Raw genomic sequence first — 17,910 nt, 5'->3', positions numbered from 1 at the left:
GCGATACATACACGCGCTCCAGAGGTGTTGCACTCGAGGGAAACAAGAAAAAGACGGAAAACCACGGTGGACGAGAGGATGGTTAGCTGAAACGAGAGTTTCATGAATGTCCATTCATTGAAAAAAGCCCCTTCAAAGCGTTGCGTACTTGGAGGTAGCAGCTCTCGCGGACGATTCCAAGGCTCTGAAAAGGGAAATGGACAAGGCCAGTGTGCGATGTAGCAAGGGAACCTTTCTCTCGGAATCGATTGCGCTTACGTTCGTGACCGCTCGGGCTAATTCGGCAAGCATCGGCGATTCAAATATGTTCGATTACGCGAATGACGCGGTAAACACGTGATTTTGGAGTCTACTTAATCCTCTTCTGGCGAAATTTAATCGACAGGGAGAAGAAATTACAGAGGAACCTCGGCATCTTGAATGAAAACCAAGGAACATTTTTCAGAGTTATGCAGATTTTGCTTTAGCTTAGAAACAGCGTAAAAAATGTCTTGAGGAACATCGGATCGTAAAAATTGCGAGGTCATAGAGGTTCCATTACGTATGGATATCGATGTATTTACGAGATTAACGAAAATTAACTGTTCTAGCGATAACATATTTATCATATGCTGCATACTTACTGCGATGAGATGTAGGTCAAGTAGATTACGTTATCTTCGATACGAAATACACGAATTGTATCTGAAATTGTTTTAAAGTTAAAAGACGCAATATAAATGTATTCATCGGTGACTGAAAGTAGCAAATTTTTTATTTATTCTATACGTTTAGAAAGTCGGCTATTTATCCGAGTTAAATTATAATTATTAATCTGGTAAATTTAAATTATATCTGGTAAATCATAAACTGACGAAGGAAAAAACTCGGATAAATTAAAGTTTTATTAAGCGCGGAATACAAAAGCAGTTTGTTATTACTACTTTTTTAAATCCGCACAAGAGCAGAAATAATATTGTTAGCTTGCCAAAAGAATGGTACAACTAGTAGAAGTACATTTTTCAACAAATTTGTTCGAGATAAAGAGTTATTAATAGTTGATCGTTTAGCGATGTCAAACATAATTCTCGTAATTTTCCATAAAACTTTTTGAAAGCTTTGCTCTTCTAACACGGAACTCAATTATTTTGAAGCACGTCATCGTATTTATCGTAACATTTAATTAAACAGATTCAAGTATACCAAAATTCGTATTATTTGGTAATATGTTCGCATGATTGCTAAACTCTGATACTGTGAAAATGAAACGCGTATATGGAACTTGATAGAAAAACGGTTCACTGGAAAATAGGGGTATGTGCAAATATTATATTTTTTGTAGCCACTGAACAATATGTTGAATATCAGTTCACATGGTTGGAAAGATTAATTCGAACTGGAAAAATTTCCTCCTCTCCCTTAGTTTATATATCTATTTATATATTATTCTCTGTGTCATCGATGTTGCAGCGATAATTGTTCGTGACAGATGCTAACATTTGCACACGGGACAACTCGTTAGTCACATTATTCAGGGTATTCTGTGGGAATTATTGTCGTGGCACTTAACATGTGCCAGTATATCACCATTGGACTATCAAGACAGAGTAAACCTTGCCGCCCGTAAGTCACGGAGTTCCTTCGGGAGTTGCACGCCAACTAGCTACGATAAGAGATAGCTTCAACGTCAGTTGTTTTCGTCGAGGGAAAAGAAGCCAGTAGAATTTCGTTCCGGTGTCGAACATGAGCTAGGTATCGAAAGGAAAGATTGGATACGATGTTGCAAACTGAACAGCTCTGCTTGTAACATGAATTTTCCGAACATCGCGAGTAAAATACGTCTACAAAGTAAAAAAAAAAAAAAAAAAAAAAACTCTAAGATAGAGGATTTTCTAATGCGGGATCCTACTTGAGACTTTGGTCCCTGAAACTTTTTATAGTCATGTTTTCTTGGAAAGAAAAGAGCGTTTCCGTGTCAGACGCTGTTACTAGATCATAACTTGTCCAAGAATCTCATTTTCGAAAATCCCCTTTCAAAGAACTTGTTCGGCGGTAAAGAAGTTTTCCGTTTCGCTTAGATCCCGTGATAGCAAGTCGAACACGTTCAGTCGGCGGATCGAAGTTAATTGGCGAGAAACGAAATAATGCAAGTTTCCGATAGTGTTCTGTCGACGTCGAGTTTCGGCGCAGTCCAGACACGAGTACCGTCTCAAGAGCTAATTATGATAAAGAGCAATAGCGTTATCAGATTCCTTTATCCCGAAAGAAACTTTGCCAAAGTCTGCAGACGTAATTATCAGGTGAGGTTGAAGACAGGGGACTTGGTTCGGAACAAAAAAAGAAAGAAGAGGAAAAAGAAGGAACGACGGAGCCCTGTAAGTCCCTTTGACATTGGGAACAATGGAGCCAAGGTTTCGTTTCGTCCATTGGGGGAACCAAAACAGCTTCGAGGTTCTAGAGTTCCCTGTTCATCCAAGTTGGCCGAAACTCGGCAACGGCCGGCTAGAAAAGACTGCCCCACGAACTACAATATCCCCGGGGAATCCAATCAGAGCGAGGAGGAGCTCCGAGCATCTAACCTCCGCCAACCTCTCGAGTACAAATCTCGAGCACCTCTCGGGCTGCTCGACGAATAGTCGGAATAAGATTTACAGCGTCTCCAGGCTGAAAGAATCCTTCCTTCTATTCAGGATAGAACTGTCAAAGTGTAATCAAGAAATTTTGATTACACCAGCTGCGGAGATCGATTTGATCCCAACGAAATCAGAATCGTATTCTCATCTCCGTGGCAAACGCCTAGGATCCAAGCCCGGGAATGTTCACCACGTGACTGGAATACCTGTCGCGTCGCTCGGATCGAAAATTTCTTAACCAATGAACGAAACGCGTCGGGATTGCGACGAACGCGGATCAGAGACACGCGACAAGGGTGCTCTCATCGCGGAATAATTTCATTCAATTCTTCGATCGATCCCCTTCTGCCAGCACTGCCGAGCTAATACGACTGAGCGCGCCGCTGATCTATATTTCTGGATTGTATTCCACCGAGCGACATTTCCTCCCCGCGACCGCCATCGACACCGAACTCTGCCCCCGCAGCCGCTCACGATCGATTCGAGTTCCATCGAAAAGACCGTGGTACAGCGACGAAGACAGCGAGAGATCGAAGTAACGTCGAAAAAGAACAAAAAAGATCAATACCCTACGTCCCACTTACTGACCCTAACTCTACGAGGCTACCCCATAAAGGCGGCAGGTTCTGCTTCATCCAGCCACCCTAGAGACAGAAAATGGGGAAAGGAAAATCGAAACGGGTCATGCCAGAACCGCGTTACCAAAGATCTGTGTATACTGTGGATTCGCGTTATAGGGTAGTTGCTTGCCGTTACACCGTCGTCACGCGATTCAATCACGTACCATAACGTTCGAAAGCATTAGCATGCACAGGAGTCTAGATTCCAAACTCGTTTGCGAGCAACGTTCCCTGCGCTAGCAAATTCCACGATACACTCTGCAGTAAAAACGCTGAATTCCTGCATTTTTTTATTTGTTATGGTAGATTTTTTACTTCGATATATGATTCGTAGGAATGTGGAGCGTGTAATTTTCATCAACGATCGGGAAAGGAATGTTCGATGCTTTTAATTGCTTCGTGAGATCCAATATACTTCTCATTAAATATTCTCAACAACGCTATCGTAGTTTGAAGATTGATTCGATTTAAAAATTCGAATTTGAATATTCGAACGCGAACAACGGAGAGATATTAGCGTCAATAAAATGTCCGCGGGGAAGACCTGTCGCGTATCAGTTATATCATACTATAATGAAATCCAATTTTGAAATTTGTTACCTTTTATGGCCGAGCACGTAGACGACGAACCGATATAAATTCCACACCGACGGCGCAACGAAAAGGGAACTTTCCAGTATATTTAAACATACGCATCAGAAAAACCTTCGCTGTCGGTGATATTCATGCGTCGTAAATATTCGCGTTCCGACAACGTGATGTTTCGCGCTGTCTAATAATTCATTGACGAATCGTTCTATCGGTGATTCAACGTGGAAACAAACCGAATTTCATCTTGTAGCCAGCTGTCGCTTCGGCTTCTCTAATTTTCCACGTTTCAGGCTCTCGCCTGAGCCATGGAAATGCAGATGGTAGATTGGCACGGTGAAATCCTTACTGCAAAGCTAGAGATCAGTATGGACTAAATCACGGGAGACTCATGGCTTTGCAAACGCAGCATGGAGGATCAAGAATACGGGGTCTGTCTCGTGTTTGATCACCTGTAATGACATACAGAGAATACGAGGATAATATTTACGAATGTCGTGTGACAAACGAAGACAATTATTTTGGACACATGAGACAGCGCGAACACCTGTCAGCACGGAATGAAATGGAATGGAACGGGCGAGTTTGCGCTCGAGAATGTCACGCGAAAAATGAAGACAACTACGGAAACGCAAGCGGTGAATCAGCACGTTCCGCGACACCGTGTCAGTATCAATTCTTTAGAACCTAAAGAAACCGAGACACGATAGGAACAATGGGGCCAAACCGTAAAAGCAACACGCTATCGATGTGCCACGTCGTAAAGAGACTAATCCGACAAAGTTGATCGATCGTCTTAATGGAATCGCGCGACGCTATTACATGGTAAGAGAAGAAAAAGAGATATTTTCATCTGTCTGCTTTCGTGGTATCCAACAAAGTATCGGAAACAGTGACTGTCGCCTGACGGTTCGTCTCTTCCAATCCAGCATCTCTTCGCGACTCGTGCGCGACCCCGAAGAGAGCGTATCGAATCGAGGATCTTCGCAAATTTTCGGGGAGCTTCGTTCGCCCACGGATTCTCCCGGGCAGCCGGCACGGCTCAGTATACTGCGTGGCAGCCTGGACCGCAGGCGCCTCCAGTCGAGGGCGCGTAGTTCGCGGTTGCGTGTCTGTGCGGACGCACACCAGTGTGCTTCCAGCGAAAAGCGCCTGTACCGTGCTTTTTGGGACGCACTCACTTTTCCACCGTGCGCGTAGTTTGTCGCTCGACAAACCGACGTCTCGCCTGCGGTTCAATTCCACGCCAATCAATCGAAACTTTGCATTCGCGAGTCGTCAAATTCCTACTGGAAGGGATAAAGGACATTCGATAAACAAACGGAATTATCGAGAATCCGTTTCGAAACTTGGTATCACCTGCGACCCAGCAGCAACTGATTGCCAGCTCGGCTCGATTACATTCGCGTCTGCCTAAAGAAGATGGAACTACCTCCGAGTCGGTTTAAAAGACGCGATTCCAGCGACCATGGCGTTGAAACAGTTGCACGAAATTGATCGTCATTGGTCGAGAATCGATCGACGACGACATTCGTGAAAGTCATGGGTACTCGTCTCTCAATCAGGTCGACTGAACGCGGTTGGCCAGCCGTCTGAATATCGTCTGTAACGTTTACACGCGGATGCTGCTGCTGGTTCCGATTTGTGGTGCACCGACTAGTCGCGCTTGTGTGTGCCGTGTACGCGGAAGATGTACAACGCATAGACCGTTGCTGTGATACGCTGTCCCGCGCGGTTCTTTGCTGTCGCTGCTTCCAAGTGGCTGGTACACGGCGTTTGTGGCCAAAAGAGTAAAGAGATTAGCGGACAGACAGAAAGACAGGGAGAGGAACAAAGGGGAAGATATAGCGTGCTCGGGGAGAGGGAACGGAAGAAGAGAGAAAGAGGGAGCCTGGAGAGAGTAATGATCGTGACGACGGTCGTACGGACAAATGAACACCTCGGCACAGCGTTTGGGATATTCCAAGTGAGTAACTGGCCAACCGAACTTGTAACTTCTACATACGTACTCGCTTAAGAGCACTCGCTTAGTCTGGTAGAAAGACAGTTTCATTAAAGAACTTTCCTTTATTTCTCCTCATCCTGTATATTCGCAAAGTGGTCATCTCTTAAAACCCAGGTAGGGAGGGGGTTGGGGCAGAATCATACGGGATACGACTCAGAAGTTTCCAAAGGCTAATCGAAAGATAGAGAAGGAAACGATCGGATCCGACAAGTCCCGTTCGATCTTAACCGAGTGAATTTCATTTGCAGAATCGTTTCACTAAGCGAAAGAAATTCTTCGAACCGAAAATTGAGATGAAGCCCATTTGCCAAACTGGTTCAACGAATCCCCCAGGGAAATTCGATGAATTTTTTGGCCCTCCCCTCGCCACCGTTGCGCTACTTCTTCGCAATTTTCGTTCCACTCGAGCTCTCAGCCTTCTTGGCTCCTCACTGAATCCACGATAAGGAATCATTCGAGCGTGTACATTCCCTTGGCTACCGCATTTGGCGCGAAATCCAACATGCGGTTGGCACTGGACCTACCAATGCCGCGCATTCTCCCCAAGCCGGAGCTAGGATCGTGCTTAACGAGAATTTCTTGGTGAAACTTGTCGGCTGAAATTTCTTTCCGCCTCCCGACAAACTTGGCCGTGTTTGAATGTGCGGCAACACACACCGTTAACTCGGCCTTCCTGCGCACCCTGCAACGATGCGTCGTTCCTTCAAATAGCCGCGCAGACCAATTATGCAACGATGATCGTTAAAGTGAATCGTTCGACTCACTTTAATCTTCTTTCTCTTTTTCGTTCGCCCGAATAAAGTAACATATATTACGACATCGATAGATGCTTTTCACACAGGAGAAACCAATTTCTACAAGAAGATTCGCGAAAAAAGAAACAATCTCAATGGGCGGATCGAGATAACGAAACTCACTGGGGTTTTATCAGTGCGGCGGGAAAACTTCCGGAAAAATAGGAATTGAATATCCGACCGAGGGAGATAGGAGAAGCGTATACGAGATAAAGATATATCGGAGAATAAAAGTAAATCCTACTCAGGGACCTCCTCTTACACCTGTACGCGAGGACCGACAAGTTTCTTCGATAACCCGGTGGATCCTAGGCGAGAAACCTATTCGTCTACTTTTCTATCCAACGACGGAAACGCATTAATATTGTGGTTCGACAGGGTTCTCGAAATGTTATTACATTATTTATACGTTATAAACGGAGGAAACAGGTTCGAAAGAAAGTCGTTTCTCCTTTACGTTATTTTGCGGATACCGTTGTAGCTAGAAATTTGCGGATAGCTCGTGGCTTTGTTCCTCCGATAAGATTTCACTTTCTTTTATCTTTCATCGAGCAGCCGGATGTGTAACATTACCATTTATATGGAAGAGTCCAGGGGACGAAGCTGTGTGCCTCTGGACGTCGACATCGAAATCCAGACAGAAGATCCGATACGAAATGGAGAGAAGTGTCGCGAACAGAAGTAAAGAAGCAAAAAGGTTTGAAGACGACAGGAGTAGGTTTCAAATGGTACACGACGAGAGATAGAAGGAGAGGGACTCGGGATACGACTCGCTTTTTATCAACGTTCTAAAGTGCACATTTCTGTAAGACGAATCGCGAGTCGAACGTGGAAAAACCTGCCTTCTACTTCTTCGTTGTATCCTGTCCCTGCCCCCTCCCCTCCCACCTTTCCACGGAATCGTGTTAAGAAAAAGAAATACGCGAAGCAACTTGGCTGTCGTTCGCGAGATCGGTTAGAACATGTTCCCTAGTTCGTTCGCGTTACATCGACGAGACAAATTTTTCGATTGCTTTAACTTACTCGTACGCGTTCTCGAACTGGTAAGCGCTCGAGCGAGTTGACATTAGCATTTAAATGGCGGAGAGAAGAAGGACTACGGGCTCGTCCGCTACTCGCGGACTACGTGTCGCGGATTTTACGCGAGAGCTCGTACGTGCAAAACGAAATCCAACGGAAGAGAGAGAGAAAGAGGGCGAAGATCGGCTAAGTGGAGGACATGGGACAAGATAGAAGTCGCAAAGTAACCTTTACGACGTTTTAAGAAGCGTTCATAATGACCGTGGTTACAGTATCCAGTTACAATGGCCCCGACCGTTGTACCGTATTAGCATTTACACGAAGTTAATTGGCTTTATCGTGGCCCGTGGCGCGAAGATAAAAATGCACGTCGCCCTGAGAATCCATTAAACGAGAAACTCAGGGAAATTCGGGATCACTAGTGGTTCTTAAGAAGCAAAAGCAGATACGAAAGTAGAAACCGCTGCGAGGAACCAAACTATCGGCATGTCGTAATTTTCGTTCAATGTTCTCCTTTGGTTGAACTGGCTCCCTGTAGCTCTTAAGGAGCCTGGAAGGGGCTAAAATGAAATCTAGATGCAGCTAAGAAACCACGAAGGAAGGGAGAGAAACGTGGTGTCGAGTGGTGGTAAAAGAACCAATGATAGTGACGGGACAGAGTTTATGATGAAACTATATCCTTTGTTCAATTAAAATCCAAAGCTACAACAACGAAGAAGGTATCCAGTGCGTACAATTGTTCGCGAAATTATTCGAATACTTACAGGCATCCTTTATGAATATATTATGAAACGAGACTCGAGTAGTCAACTATCGTGATTACGTCAATTAAGTTTGAAGTTGACAAATTTGGAAATATACGCAGGAACTATAAGATATTTAGTACAAGTATGTATATCACGAAAATCATAGAACTACTCAAACAGTTAATTGTCCTTGTCATTACAAGGCTAAATATTCAATGGGAACATTTCTAAATAATATCTTACTAAATATACATTTGCAGCAAATATCTCTCGAGTTATCAAATTGGTTTGAAATTTTACCAATAAAATCAGGACTCTTGCCTCGTGATAGTGCCACTAAATGTTAGAATATTTTATATAACACGCAACGTATCAGTGTACCATTATAAATAAATATCGCCATTTTCACGAGAAATTTCTTTCACTGTGTTCGGTAATCTTGGCCCACCAATTAACCTGCAAGCGTATATCGTAATTGCCTTGAAGGCTAGCGAATGTCTCGCGACGCGGTTCGTTCCATCGCTAGCGAAGAAGTGGGAGGAGGTCAGAAATGGTAGCAGAGACTATCAGGTGGGAAACAATGGATAAGGTAGAAAGGAAAGCCACGGGTTGGAGAGGGGGTGGTAGGCTGCGGCGGGAAAGGAGGGAAACAGGAGATGTAACTGCTCTTATTTCTTCTCGCTGCCGCCGTGGCCCAGGCGGGAAACAAAAGGCGATCCGACATCAAACATTCAAATTAGAAAACTCCCCCGCCGGTCCGTGGGCCGGATTACCCCCTTTCAGTTTCCCCCCTAAAGCATCAAGCAACCCTCTCTTCTGTGTGTTTCCGCAACCCCGTCGCGCCGCGTTAAACCTTCACATCCTACTTTCCACGAAGCCACACACGATTCCAACGGTTGCTACAGTTGCCTGAGCCACCAGTTTAAGCCTCCCAGCCTACTTTCGTAAACCCGCCTACGATTTCGGCGAGGCTCGAGGTAGATCGTCCTTGTGCACATCGCCGCTGGTCTTCTCTCACTCTCTCCCTCTTTCCTTCTGTTTCTCTCCGCGTTTGTGTTATCTCCCGCACGAGCACGCGTATACCTACATATATGCACCTCCGCGGGCCTATACATATTTGCTCGCGGTCAGAGGGAAGGCTCGCGGCTGCGGTGTTAAAACAAGGAATACGAGAGTACGCCCCACGCGATCAAACAGGGCCTCGGTATTAGCAGCCGTTTCTTGCGGAGATTAAAACGACGAAGACACTTTGTCTCTCTAACCTTGGCTATTATTAAAATTACCCTCCCGCGTTCTATTTTCGGCGGACGTTATATTATACCTGAGGATTAGAGAGTCAGAGACGGGTGGTTCTTATGGAAGTGGCTACAGTAAGGATTTAGTGGTAACAGGATTTTTTGCCTATGTAATCTTGTCTGGATATACGTAGATCGGTTGATAGCCTATCTCTAACTTTTCTACTGAAAGAGATAGCTAATTGGCACAGGTAAGTATATAGGTGTAATAAGTCGAACACTAAGTGACTTCTGTCCTAAAACTCGCAAGTATTGGAATACTTATTGATATTTGGCACAGATTAAATTAAGTCCTTTTCGTTTATTTAGTTTATATTAAGAAGAGAAGATTCTCATCTTATAACGTAAAATACCAAAGTAATGTAAAAGTAAAACTTGTTGGAGTTCTGCAATGAATGCGATGAGTAGGTGTTCCAGCAGTTATAACTGGTGCTGGAGTTGCTGTATAGATGTACTCGTATTGTTCGTTAGTGAATGTAAAGTCGATTGCATCAATCATATGTTGCAACATGTTCAACATAGAGCATTGTATGACAGGTCCTAGATACATGCTGTTATACGATTTTTGTGGGCAAATTCCGTTACGTAGATTTTTGTGGGATTTATTACCATGCGATTTTCATGTTCGCTCGGATGAAGAGAGATATGGGAATCATTTCAACACGGATGACGAAGTAAAATATGTTACGTAGGGAAATCGGACGCAAACTCTTTGAAGAAAGTTCATAAATTAATTTCTCGATGCAATCGATTTTTGCGCGCTAAAGGTATTAACAATAAAAGATACGTTTCCAGTACAAAATATGTCGTCTATCTTTTATGTATCAAAGATCGTTGCAACTACTAAGATTTCTTGCCAACAGAAATGTGTTTAGAAGAGTGGACATTCTTGGGTGTTGGTGCAGATAGTAAAACATTCATAAGAAGCTTATAAGCGCGTAAAAAGTTTCATTACTTTTCGCGAGATCCGTAGAAACGCGGCCTGCGGAGGATTCCGGGACGTAACTCACGTTTGTGGCTTTAGCCCGAAAGTTTTGTTTCACAGAATGCGTACAGACTGTCGCGGTAACGTTTCCAAGTGTATTTTCCTGCAAAATCCTGAAACTTTTTTACATTAGCGGAACACATATCATAAATCAAATAGGAAATTCTGTAACTGCTTTTATCAAAATTACTTATCGTGCAAGTCTATCTGCCAAGTCACAATCTCACAGAATGTCGCACAATACAAACGTATTTATCGAAAGTTATGTTGGAAAAGTTGCTCGAGTTCCATTAAGGAATACGATAAAAATTCTCCTACGGCGGATAGAGCAGGAAAGAATTGAGATCTTCGTGGATTATTTCCTTGAAAAATAGCGAAACTTTCATTCGAACGAATATTTCGCAAACACCGGCAACGAACGAAATTTGGTGACACTGGCGCGGTTCGCCCTGTATATCATCCCTCGTATGAGAAATAAATCTGCGTTCCAGATGCTTCCGCGCACGGACAACCTATCCCGGAAAAGTTTTCGCGTTTTCAGCAGAAAGGACCTTCCCCGAGAAACCATCTTACTTTCCTCTTGAGAGGCCTACGCGGTGAAGATGTATTCCGTGACAGGTCGAACCACTTGATGCCAGGCCGAACCCCCTCGTATCAGGCCAGGGAACATATTTTATTTAACGGTAACCGTTACTCGCATAACCCATGAATTTCTTGCCCTTTTAATGGAACGTGAAATTTTTGATCGCCCTGGGACCCTGTCCTACCTACTCGTAAAATTCGTCTATCCAAACCAAGGAATGCTTTTTCAACGTGAGATGCTAGGCAGAAATGTAATATTTTTACATTCAAACTTGTTCTTGTGTCTACGATAGCTTGCGAAGGGAAATTTATTCAAACAACATGTTTAATAATTCGATGGTAAGGGAAATAACGGGGAATTCTGAAGTGTCACCGACGAAGCGCATCGACCGGACGCGTCTGACCATGTACGTTATCATTCTACTTCGAAGTGTACGCGACGCTCGAATTTTTATAATTTATAGCGGGGTGGGAACGATCGCGAGTCCAATGTTGTATGAAAACCTATCCCCTGAAACAGCCTTTATGGCTTTCGCATTTAAGAGCGCACGGTACCCAGGCCAGTAGTCAAAGTCGATTAAGTTTTCGCGCGGATAACCAACGCAGCCCGGTTTGCCTGCTGCTGTTTCATTTCTCTGCAAAAAAAAAAAAAATTCCTAAGCCGCGCGCGCCCGGCGCGTTCGATAAAAGTAAACGTTACGTGTAAGCTGAAATTGACTTCGCAGCTTCGTGTGAGACGTGCCGGTAATTAGTTCCGTCGAGTCTAACGTTCGTTCCCAAGCCGAGGGGAGAGACGCGGAGAGAAAGGGGGCAGGCCGAAAAAGAGAGGGAGTAAAAAAAACAGAGGAAGTTGGAGCGAGCACAACTTGATATACGTTTCCACCGTGAGGCGGAGTTTTAAATGAGATTCAGAGCGAAAGAAACGAGAAATTGTAGGTTTCGCGATCGAACGCTTGGAGAACGGTACATCGAGCGTTGGCGCGAACGAAATTCAAAAGGAGAAAGCTCCTCCGCTGCTTGCAATTTTTTCCCGAGGTTTATCCTCGTCGCGATTTCTCATTGTTCGAACCCTCCTTCGGAGCCTCGTTCTTACACGCACAAACAAAGAGGAACGTTCCGAGAAATACAAATATCTGGCGTGGCAGTAATTAAAAGGAATCCAAGATACGAATGCACTGGTCGTCCGTGCTCGTTCCGCAGATGGTGCATCATTTCCTTGCCGTTTGTCGAGCCTGCAATTGACCTATCTTCCATCCCTTCGTTTCTTCCCTTCGTACCCTACACTCTTCCTGTCCCTCCCACATTTTTTCTTTTTTTTTCTTTTTTTTTTAATGACTAGGACCGAAAGAACTCGTCAGTAGTCAGAGACGTTCGTGAGGATAAGGGGGAAAAATAAGGGTAGAACGTATGCCTCCCCCTATCGTTTCCCTCGCTCTTTCTCCTTCTCAGTCACCCTTCCCATCGAAATGAAACGAATCGAAGTATTACTTTGGACTCGAATCCCATCGAATTTCTTTCCAACGATTCTTTTCTTTCTCGCATTTTCGTTCCTCCATTTAAATTATCGTCTGCCGAACTTTCGCTATTTTTACTCGGTACGAGGCCAATTCCGTATTTTACATTCAATCTTATTCTCCCGCGAATTTGGGAGGAATACTCGATCGAAAAATACCAGCCATTCTCCTATTCGTACTCGGAACCGCGGTCGAGTATTTGTTCCGCTTCAGCCTGTTGGCATCAGCTTTTCGTTGGAATAAAAATTAAAAAAAAATACGTATCTATAGCGAGCCAACGATTTCGACGGAATCCACGATTAACCTATTCTCTGGCCATCCTTTCGTCGACACTTGTCGCCCACCGTTAGATCTCGAAATCAATTGAACCCCTGGCGAAACTCAACTCTATCAGATAAATGCAATCAAATTCCACTGAAAAAATATTACCGACGGATATATCCTGAAAAGATTGATCCCACGCTCGCACCACTTTCGCACGAAGACGACTCTAAAGTCCACATACGAAACGCAGTTAATAGAACAGAGAATTTAATCATCCACGTGATTAAGACGAAGGTGCGAGAGTTTCAGAACCGCGCGATCGTAAGGGTTGAACACGTATTACGGATAAGAACCACGTTTTTCAAATAATGAGTAGAAAGAAAGCGGGAAAGCTCTCGTTCGAATCGCAAACTTTGCATATTTAAGTAGGAGAATGGCTGACACACAAGAAAGTGTCACGGATGGTCCAGCTCCATATTGAATGAAACTTTGTAGACTTAAAAAACAACAAAAGATGGTAAGTACGTATTTTTTTTAGCTGCTATAACTCAAGTTCAAGAGTTGAATTACCCTCCAGAGCTCGACTTCTTAAGATCTGACTCGGAAACAGTTACAGATGGAAAAAGATTTTAACACTTTCACCCAAACATCCACTCGGACTTTAACCATAAAAGTTTGACTGAAAGTCTGGGCGGAGGCGAGTTAAAAAGCATCCAATTTTGGTCAAAAAAAATGTGTTTCTATTTCTATACCGTTCTCGAGTTAGCTCTTAAGGGGGGGGGGGGGACTTATGGTGTGATTTCACCTCTTAAACTTGAGTTACCATTAGGAAATGGTATCTACAAAATATGTATCTACTATTTTTGGCTGTATTTGAGGGCTGCAAAGTTTTGTCGAAATCGGAGCCAGACCATTCGCGGTTCTCCCTTGTCTGCGAGATCCCAGAAATGAGAAATGCTTACCACGCTTTTCCAACAATGATAAAAGTACCTATATCTGTTCCTGATCGCGTAGCTTTCTGTATCGTTAAACTTTCTGACGCTTTCCCAAGTCGGCGTTTTCACCTTTTCACGCTGATAAAGGGAAGAAAACAGTATTTCTCCCGCGATCGAAAGTGGAGGAGGCACGTCGTGAACTTCAATCGTATCAGCCTCCGCTCCGACTATTCCCTGCATAGCTTCCTCTTAAATGATCTTTTTCGCGTTCTGCAAGCCGATTCGACGTTCGTTTAATCAATTCCCATCATCGGCGTACACTACAGTGAAACTGAATACGGGACAGGAAATGAAACTTTTTTGCACAGACTCTGTACGTTTTTCTCCTTTTCTCAGTCTCAATTTTTACAATTCTTTTTCTACTGTGATATTCATTGTTGGGTTGTTCGGGACGTTCGAAATTCAGGAAAAATTTGAATATATTGTATCTTTACGATTATCCTACCTTTGAATAATATATGCACCTTTTCTTTCTTCTTTTTATAGATTTAAATAATATATCATTTCAACTGAATATCGTGAATATAATTCGCCGTTTCTCTGAAGAATTTGTTCTCTTAGTAATAAATTCTTTCAAATAGACTTTACAAACTTCTCGGCTATTCAGTTTTTTGTCATGGAAGAAATATTTTATTAACCCTGCTCCTCGAATTTATATGTATATATATACCTCAATTTTGTACATATTCGACATAAAATTGGGACTGGAGACTGTGCGTAACAATAACCAAGTGCTGAAAATACCGCAACCTCTTCAAAACAACCGTCTATTTCCCTACTCTTTTTCATTTCAACAACACTCGGTAAATTTTTAAGGCTTTAATTGCGAACGTTTACACCTGCCTCCATATAAATCATGTTTCCCGCTCTATTATTCATTTCGCTACAATTTTTCACTCGCCTTTACAGGTTCTATTCACGCATCGCAAGATATACCAGAAGAGATTCTGTTACCTTAACAAACATAGATTTATAGCAGTTCCGCCGTTGAGTTTGCCTCTATTCACCGGCGTTATTATTGTTACTTCCGTTCTCCCCACCGCGTGGATTGTCGAGCCACCGGTGGTTCGTTTCGCATTCAGCCCCCGGTTCGACAAGTATAAATTCAACGAGAAGAAATACGCCAGTCCTTTTGTATCGAACGTTATTTCTTCAGTTGGATTTGTACCGTTTTTTTTTTTTTTTTTTTATGCACGTATCGTATTGCTACGTGCCTAATTGATTCGCCAACATCGAATGGACGAATTCTCGACCCGCGGAATCGTTGTAGAGGGGAACACACACAGTCCGCGGGTTGTTTCCTTGGTAAAAGCATCACGGTCCTGGTAATCGGCCCCTTTGTACCTCTCTGTTTCCTGTGTCCCGCACCTCTGTATCTGCTTCGATTTCCTCTCGAAGAGACAAAGTACAATCGAGTGCTCGTGTTTAAATAAAGACTTTTCGCCAGACAACTCCGCTCTAAATACCATCAAATGGGAAAGGAAAGAGAAAGAAAAGAATCGCCGATAAAATGCACCGAATAATGCCTCTACCTTCGAATTATCCGACTATCCTCATCTTTCTCCCTTCGGTTCGCTACCCATCCTGGTCGAATTATCGGCCACGAACAAGAGAATCGATCCCTCGCTTCGCTTGCCCACGGACTTCGCTTCTTACCATACGTTTGATTTAACCCGATCCCATCGAGCCATCCTCGCTGTTAAAGTCTCTTGATAATCGACTTGCCACATCGGACGGTCACCTTTTTGTCATCGCTTCAAGGAATGAAAGGGGTCGAACAATTTCCCTCCCTGCTGTTAGCACCCAGGCGATAGTCGTCCCAAGGTATAAATCACTTTCGAAGGAATTTACTGTTAATTTGAAGGGTAAAGCGTTTAACTTGCGCTACTACTAATATTGGAATACTTAGTGGAGTACTTAACCTATGAAATTCGCGGCCAGCTGACGTAATTTTTCATCTCTCTCTCTATCTCTTTCTCTCTGTCCTTTGAAACAGCACCAATGAAATATCGTTGAATGGTATTTCGTAAAGGAATACGAGGAAATTACTCATTACTGAAGATTGAATCGTTGTTTGATGGGCTTCCACCCTATTGTACGAATGCGTCCGAATGGTTGGAAAATTGTAGGTCAGCGGGAAACTCGAGACAGAAATTTGAAAAAATGTCCCATTTGTTTGACGAACAAAGTGTTTAACTTTATAGCGATTATTGGATTGGGAAATACGATAGGATTATTTAAGTTAACCGTACTGAATTCCTGGGGCCAGTTGACATAAATTTTTCCATGCCAGCTTTTGAGAGAACACAATGAAATATCGTTGAATGGTATTTCGTAAAGCAACGCGATAAACTGCCGCTACGAAATTACCGATCAGTTCTGGTCGAATAAACCGAGCTCCCATCCGGCGAATACGCCGTTCGAAAATTACGGATCACCGGGAAGCTCGTGAAAGAAGAAAATCGGTCAGAAGAACAGCGGGCATCTATTCTTCGCGAAGATTATTTTTCTGAGAGAATCGATTTCTTGTCTCTCTCTCTCTCTCTCTGTTTCTCTCTCTCTTTTCAACCTTTCATAATCTTGCGAGAGCTGTCGATGCATCGAGGAAAAATCCTCTCTAACGAAATATACGAGGATCCTTTGAATGTACGCTATCGTTCATAAGCGTGAACCGCATAAATGTTAATTGTCCGAGCACTGTGTCGATTTTGATTATGTGAATTTCGCCGAATTGTACAAATTAATGATAGATTAATAATAATTTGAAGCTACATTTACTATGCAATCATCAAACTATAAAGCTAAACTACGTATTAAAAGGCACGTCAATGATATATGTCATTATGTATTACGCGCTACGCAAATAGCAATACTAAGTATTCAGAGATAAAGATGATTCAGTTAAATAAAATATAACGATTTATCAAGGCTAATATATAAATGAAAATTTGGAGAATTTTGATTTATCGCGATTCTTAAGAATATCTCCCTCTAGTTTCATAATTAATTATGTTCTAACTTTATGCTGCGCGATAATACGTTTCCGTGACTCAAAAAAGATATAATGAATTTCTTATAACGATAAATGCAGAACACTGTTTCGAGGAAAACAGCAGTAAACTTACTTACGCCATTATAATTTTCAGCCGTTCCATTAATTATGTAAATAATTTTATAATCCCTGCGTTAAATATCTTCTAAGTACTATTAACACTTTCAAATTTGCTTCCAACTTTAACAATATAATCGTGATAGCCTCGTTTATTACATTATTGCAGTATAGTAGCGCAGTTTCATTTAATATTAATCGTACATGCAATTAAAACAGATCTAGCAAAAAATAAAATAAACGAATGCTCGTACGTATAGAATAAGCAAACACTTTTCAACGATAGCGTATACGATGGCTACGTTCTATATGCGGTTATGGGAACAGAAAGTGTTGAGGAAGTAGTGGTTGCGTCACAAGGCAACCCTCATCGTTCGAGAAAGGAAGATTTTTATTATTTTTCCGATAACCGGTGGCAGTTCTGCCGTGTTCCAGCCGACATCGACCAAAGTGGCCGTGCCGGCGGTGCCGTTAATCCAATTTCTCGGATTAATTAAACGGAGGTTGGTTCTCGTTAAACTACTTCGTGCTGGAATCGAGGGTGTCGGTTTGGTTATACACCTCGTTTGGGACGAGCTACCGATCGTTTCAGTTTCCGTATAACGTCATGTAAGAATCTTGGCTATCCTAATGGTACACGAAATCGTCTCGAACGACATGCTAGAATATACCATGGGAACGTGACTTTCCTTCAGATTCCCCTTCCGGAAAAGTGCTCTGGTATTTTAACAGGACCGTGAATTAGTTTTGTTAGAGGATCGTCGAAAGTATCAATTGATCG

The 17,910-nt window shown here is 42.9% G+C and overlaps 2 protein-coding genes across 3 annotated transcripts in view; one reads left to right on the top strand and one right to left on the bottom strand.

Moving 5' to 3' along the window:
• The window catches only part of LOC125386307, a 114,780-nt gene that overhangs the window by 56,388 nt on the left and 40,482 nt on the right, over nucleotides 1–17,910 (bottom strand). The gene's annotated exons all lie outside the window — the stretch shown is intronic.
• Nucleotides 4,856–17,910, top strand: part of LOC100652173 — a 52,523-nt gene continuing 39,468 nt past the window's right edge. The window contains exon 1 of one of the 2 annotated variants that reach the window (XM_048412113.1): nucleotides 4,856–5,786. The gene's annotated coding sequence lies outside the window, so the exon portion shown is untranslated. The remainder of the gene's footprint in view (nucleotides 5,787–17,910) is intronic. The other variant, XM_003400529.4, reaches the window with a different exon arrangement.

The sequence above is a fragment of the Bombus terrestris genome, chromosome 14 (genome assembly GCF_910591885.1).
Source record: "Bombus terrestris chromosome 14, iyBomTerr1.2, whole genome shotgun sequence".
NCBI lineage: Eukaryota > Metazoa > Arthropoda > Insecta > Hymenoptera > Apidae > Bombus > Bombus terrestris.
This window is presented reverse-complemented; position numbering and strand designations above follow the sequence as displayed.